This window comes from Helianthus annuus, chromosome 14 (genome assembly GCF_002127325.2).
Source record: "Helianthus annuus cultivar XRQ/B chromosome 14, HanXRQr2.0-SUNRISE, whole genome shotgun sequence".
In the NCBI taxonomy this organism is placed as follows: domain Eukaryota; kingdom Viridiplantae; phylum Streptophyta; class Magnoliopsida; order Asterales; family Asteraceae; genus Helianthus; species Helianthus annuus.
Genome location: NC_035446.2, coordinates 152,225,437 through 152,231,839, shown reverse-complemented (window position 1 = coordinate 152,231,839; position 6,403 = coordinate 152,225,437).

Genomic DNA, 6,403 nt, shown 5'->3' with positions numbered 1-6,403 from the left:
GATAGCGGGATGGTAAATGTTTAACTTAACAATACCCCAAGTTTAACGGGCGGTGCGTAAATCCTATAGCGCTATAATTGTTAAGGTGGGCTAGCAAAGTTAATGAGCATATACGTTCCAAATCGTTCAAATAGAGCATACAAGAATCATAAGTAAAGCACATTAGTTTCATGTTTGTTCAAGGATTGAGTATGTTTAGTTTAGTTTAAAGATGTTTGCATAATTATACATGTTGCATCCCAAAGTGTAAAGGGGAAAAAGGGATCGAGTATACTCACCGAATTGCTAAGTCTTCCGATTATCCATATGACGAGTTGATGAGATTGGGCGGATGGAACACCGGAAGTCACCCTATATGGGTAAACGGGGGTGTATGAGTATTCGGAATTATGATGGAGGAACGGAATTGGAATTTAGGGTATATCTAGTTAATATAAAGATGAATACATTACTATATATTTATATAGTTTATGTAAAAATTATAAATCGAGTCTTGTCAAGAGAATTGATGAATTGATGTCAAATAAATATATATTTGTATTTATTTTATAAGAAAAAAAATTAAACGAATTTAATAGGTTTCGACTTATAAAATTAACGCATTTCGTTATATTAAATTTTATGAAAAACGGGCAGAGTTTCCTCTGTTTTTGGACGATCCGACAATCAAGTTGTCTCTACATTTCTCAAAACTCAATTAATTCAAAATCAATTCAGTAACAATAACAATATATGCGTAATATATGACGTATGATATCGCAAATAACACAAATACATATAATTTTGTAACGACATATTGGTATTATAATCTCTTTTTCTTGTGCAAGACTTAATGTATGTTTAACAGTTTTACCAATGATAAGCGAAACAACAATATAGAGTAGATTGAAACGAAACGAGTGAAAAGAGTCGATACCGAATGGTGCTGTTGGCCGAGTTGACTGACCGAATCTGAACATCAGACCTGCCGAACCGAACAAGCCGGACTGTTGACTACTGTTGACCGAACCGAAGTCGTTGACCGAGCATGACTTTATGACCCGCGCCCGAAACTGCCCGCTTGGACTCGTTGACTGCCCTTGACCGTCGACCCGAACCTCAAGCCGTAACCCAAAACAAAACTCAAGTTTAAACGTATAAAGCTTGAAACCCTTACCGGAACTGAGCCGCGACTGAACCGGTTGACCAAATTGACTGACGTTGACCTGACATGAGAATCGGCACTCGAACTTGACCGAGACTCAAGCTGGACCAGTCTACAAATCTGATTCGAAACTGAACCATAACATACCCAAATAGAACCCGAACCAGATCGCCACCTCCACTGTCTTCGTTCCTGTCCGTTCACCACCTACATCCGTCGTTATCGTCGGCAAACCGACGCCGACGTCGCCGCCACCAGAAGTGGTGTCGGCCGCTGAAGAGAGGAAGAGAGATGAGCGGGGGGGGCGGTGTTCGTGCGTAGTCGGAGAAGAAGGAGGCACCGGAGAGTCACCGGACACCGTTGTTTTTACCGGTGGTCTCCGTCGGAGGGAACGAGAGGAAGCAGAGGGGTATGGGTGAGGAAGTAGAAGGTTGTGGTGGTGTGTAGGTTGTGGCCGGAGATGAACAGACGAAGGGGGCGGCGCCGGATTCTAGTCGGAACCCTACTCCGGTCGCCGGAGTATTGAGAGGAGGCAGGGAAATGCAAGTGTCGGCTGATGCTTTCAAGGTTAGGGTTTGGGTATTTTATTTATTCAGGTAAATACACAAATAGCCCCTCAAGTTTAGGAGTTACTTAAATAGCTAACTTAACTTATCTTGGTTTTGAGTTTGATTTACTATAGCTAACTAGGTTATACGTATATTCTAAAAGAATTAATCTTTACAGTTAAATTAAGTTAAATTAACTGGGTTAATTTGTATCATTTTCTAACTTTAAAGTTCAACGAGACTAATTTGATTATTATAAAAATAATCTTTTAAATAGTAAAATCAATTAATTTAATTAATTAAACCATAAATAGATAACCATTCTTATAACGAATTAGATTAAAGAAATATTTTCGACGATTATAACAAAACGACTAATACAAGGACACAAGGTTTCCAAAGATAGAAATATGAACAATGGTTTCTAAATATGGAAAGTTATGAAAACGCGGGGCGTTACAGTCTCCCCTCATTTAGGAAATTTCGTCCCGAAATTTATTCAAGAGGAAGACCTTGGAGAAAAGCATTTTAACTAAAAGAATCGAGATATTTAGCATAAGTAAAACGTGCACATGTGTGAGTTTACACAGTTTTGAATCAACTTGGAGAGGTATAAATATAAAAATGTGTCGCATTTAAAAGAGAAAATTTAGTATACAAAAATGGTTTTCGAGGTAACGATCAACTACGGGTGTTTGCAGAAGAATAAAGAATAGAGAGGTAGTTTCAAAAGCAAGGACGTATATTAGGATTCGAACGTTTAAATAGACTTGATTACGAACGGGGTTCATATAAAAGACGGAGAATAATGGGAGTATAACAGTAAATGGTTGATTTAATAAACGAATGCGATTATGAGAGTAGCGTAAGTATCGGATAGACAAGGTAGTGTGTCAAGAATGAAGTCTCGTCATGGATAATCGGATATAATGCGTTTGTGAGCTGTTTAAAGTTTGTATTAGGTCCAAAAGGTCTACAAAACACTGAATTTCTCACGGCACGTTTTACGAAAGTTTGGTAACATAGTGTAAACACTTATATATAGGAAGTACCAACGGCGCATCCACCATGTTTTGACCACGTTACGTCCGTTTCGTATTCGGTGTCATGTTACATCCCGTGTCTTACCATACACAGTAGTACACTCTATGGTTTCTCATACGCCCATCACTATAATCCTGTGTGCACCCGTGATTATATTGACCGTCGCATGATCCGCATAGCTTGTACTAGTTACGTATGACTCAAGGTATACATAAATTTTGAAAACAAAAATGCGTGAGTATAGAAATGTAGCATATAAGCATGTTTGCGTTTCAAATAGTATAAAACCTACGTAAGCGAATCCCTCGGGTTTCACTCGCGTACAGGTGCAAATGTATAAATTTTGAGTATGAATAAAGCATGAGCTTAGTATAAGTTTAAACGTGAATACGCATGCGAGCATAACACAAATGCATGAATAAGAGTATGATTACCAGTATAAGCATAACGTGTATAAAAAAATGAATATAAACGGGAGTACAATTTGAGTATATACGAATGAATGTGAGCATAAACATAAATCGTATAAATGAGGGCATGTATATGAGTATGTGTATAACATAAGTCGTATAACGCGAGTATAACCATGAATATAAGTGTAAACATAATCGTATTTGCATGAATAAAATGCACGGGTGTGAATATAAGTTTAAGCATAGTTGAATAAGTATGAGTATAAGTAGGATGTGTAAGTATAAACATGAATATGAATATTAGTGTAAATGTAATTGCACAAATGTGAGTGTAAGTATAATTGTATTAATATGAACATAAAATTGGATATAAGTGTAGTGTAAATGTATAATTTGGGAACATGAGCATAATATAAAACGTATGAATATGGATATGATTATGAAAATTAACATAAATGTGTAAATATAAACATAATTGTAGACATAAGATGTAGAAATACGAATATGGATATGAGTGTAATACGTAATGATTTTGTTTATGGTATGAATCGTAATATACGAATTTAAACATGTAAAAAGCCAAGAAGTTTGAGTATGAAGGTAAAAATGAGTGTATAAGTGAAATTGTCGTGAGATATAAACTAAAACACGTAAAATGATATACATATATAGTTGTTTGAGCAAAATATGAAGTTAAAATAGATTAAGTTGTCACGAAATGTAGGCTCTAATTTGTGAATGTAAGGGAGTATAGAGCATCCATTGATTATGTTAGTTGTACCTTGTAAACGAATGGAAATGCTACTACGGTTTTTAAAGGACTTTACATAAGTGGAAAATTTGTCAGTCCTTATGAAGTTTCCTTACCCACGTGTTTTGAAATCGAGTGAGGTTTTGAAAAGTTCTAGAGATTAATAAGTTTGCGTCGTTTTAAGTAACTTTGTATTAGAAATTTTGAAACTTACAGATTCTTAAAGTTGATCCATAGAAAAGGCATTTGGTATATGAACTTAGTGATTGTTGAAAAGCAGCTTTTAATAAAATGTTTTATTGCTTTTGAGAGAAGTTTTAGTAAATGTTGAATTATAGTAGTAATATTTTATAGGTGTGTGCGAAAACATTGGTTTGATTCCCAAAAAAAAAATCTCTAGTTTAATGAAGTGAGATGAGCGTGTTTCAATAATTATGTTAAATATGAAATTTTGTGGGCCATGGATTTATTAGACCGACTAGGTTGATAAGTAGCACTTCGTGAAATTTTGAAAATCGATGAGTGAGCGTTTATGGTAAAAGTTAAGAATTTTGTGTGTGTGAGTGATATGAAATTAGATTGTAGGATAAGTGTCACACCCCGATTTCCACGTGTATCACCGGTGGGCCCGGTGGGGGATTACCGTGACGTAGTTGGCAACAATATAGTCAAACCACACAATTATATAAATGCACAGCGGAAGCTTTAAAGATAAATATATACTTCAACCTTTGGTGGTAATATCAAATATATTACAGAAGTCGAATGTATCCACAGCGGATCAAAATAATAAAATATTGTTCATTCAGATACGGCATCGAGTTTGTGAGACTATTCGTGATGCTTAGGAAGCTAATACCAGCCAATATCGTATAGTACCTGCACTTAATCTTTTTTGGGGAAAATAAGACAGTTTTACACTGGTAAATACATTCAACTGACACATTTGAAAATGTTTATTAAAATTGATTTGAATGCACAAGGCACAAACTCTTTTATAACTTGGGAAAATTATTAAAATCTTGTGAACGTATTACATGTTCTTTTATGCGTTCAGTAGCCCGGGTCGTGCCGGGTTAAAGATTAATAGACACACCACATTGTGTAAAACCGTAGTATAGAAACCAACGGCTACGTCTTTTAATTAAATGTCGACAATATATACCGGGTGTACGCCTACACCGGGATGTCGATGGTCGTGGCCATTTCGTAAAATGATGCCAAGGATATCCGGGACAACGGTCATTAACCCCCCAAAGGCTTTTAAGAAACAAAACTGTTTAAATGAGCCGATCATAATATTTAATTAACCACCTAAGCGATGGAAGATATGATGCTCAATCAAGCGGTAAATATTATACCGTATCCCAAGCCCGTATAGGGGAAATAAGTTAAAAGTATTTACCTTTGCAAGTATTATTCCTTAATTTGATTAAATCACCGATAGCTTTTACTGGGCTCCTAATCTGGAACGAAGGTTTTAATTAACCTCTTAGAATCCTAACGGGTCTTTATACTGGCCGTAGCCTAGACCGGTTGGTTCCGGAATATAAATATGGTTTAATCGCGCGAAAAGGCGAAAACCGAGAATGGAATGTGATTCTGCTCCAAACAAGTTCAGAGACTCGTTTTATATGGGTTCAATGTTCACACTCTGTATTTTGGGGTCAAGATAATATAGTTTGACCCGTATCGGCTAATTTATGAAAACTAGTTTCATAAGCCGAACCGTGCGCGCAATAGGCGAAACGGTTAACCATGAGAGTCTTACGTTTATTTCCTAAGTCAATATGCCTTAAAGAGGTTGTGGTATCAGTAGGATACCTTCCGTGATGCCCGTAACGAGTTTAGTTAACATTATGCCCTGTAGGGGCTTTTCGGTCATTTTAAAGACTTTTAAAGGGCTTTTCGAGTTCTACAGGAAATCTGAGTTTCCCGAACAGTTTATAAAGTCTAAAATACTTTATTTATTATTTAAAATCAGTGGCAACTGGAATCGGGTCAAAAGACCTTGTAGAACTCAAGTTTTGGCCGAAAAGGGCATATTCGGTATTTACCGAACCGTAGCCATAACCGCAGGTTATGAGCAAGGTAAAAATTATTAAAAATCTTTAAAATTCCCAAAATATTAATTTATAACAGTGGGTAAAAGTTTTGGTGACGGAAACTTGGTTTAGATAGGGGTTATGCTAATTGCGCCGTTTATTACAAAAGTTTCTTATAAATGCGCTATTTAGCATAACTCTCATTCTAGACCTCGGATTGACGTGAAACTTTAAGGACATGCTTATAATTTAATAAGCAAGGTTATGGTCCGTTCACGTGTCCGAAATACTCGTTTTATTTTAAAAAGGCCGTTACGGTCAACTTTTAGGCGATTAACGGAAATGCGTAAAAGACTCGGACAATTCATGAACCGGTCACAGAGGCTTATACCACCATGTAACCTGGTCCTTAGAGAGTCCTAAGGCATATCTATACCTTACTAAAACGGGTCAGAACT